This window comes from Lathyrus oleraceus, chromosome 1 (genome assembly GCF_024323335.1).
Source record: "Lathyrus oleraceus cultivar Zhongwan6 chromosome 1, CAAS_Psat_ZW6_1.0, whole genome shotgun sequence".
Taxonomy (NCBI): Eukaryota; Viridiplantae; Streptophyta; class Magnoliopsida; order Fabales; family Fabaceae; genus Lathyrus; species Lathyrus oleraceus.
In genome coordinates, this window is record NC_066579.1 from 417121636 (window position 1) to 417122275 (window position 640).

Below are 640 nucleotides of genomic sequence, written 5' to 3' on the forward strand. Positions count from 1 at the left end.
TCCATACTTACCTAATTACTTGTGTAGTTGTAAGAGCATACATACACTCCTACAGGAGATGAAATGAATTCAAAGAAACTTGGTGTCCATGCAGGATGTGGGATTCTTTAGCATCTCATCCAAATCAGTCTTTCATTATCAACGTCTCCCTCTCTCCACTCTCTTATTTACACAAACCGTTGACTTAGTCAATCTTTAGATTAATGCATGTAACTCTCTGATTTCTCCTTTCCTCCTTGAGGCACAAGTTTTCCCCTAAGGGAGTTATCTATATCGAGAAATATACTTCAGAATAAAAGATATTCTGAATATTCAATGTCATTCTCGAATTTTCATCCTTCCACATATGCTTTGCTAAATCTTTGCAGTTCTTTTTTATCCCTTTTATACTCTAAGTGAGCAAATATTTGTCTGTGTTCCTTTTGTTCTCTGAATGTCTTCCTGTTCTTTTTGTTGTCTCTTCCTACCAGGACCAATCCTGTGTAAGTGCGACATGTGTTGCAGCACATGACCCCCAATTTTAGAAGACCCCAAATTTTGAAATTTTCAATTTTTTTCATAAATATTAATAAAAGTAAATAAAATGTTATAAAAATACTTAATAATTAAAAAAATGTTATGATAAAAACTCAATACATAC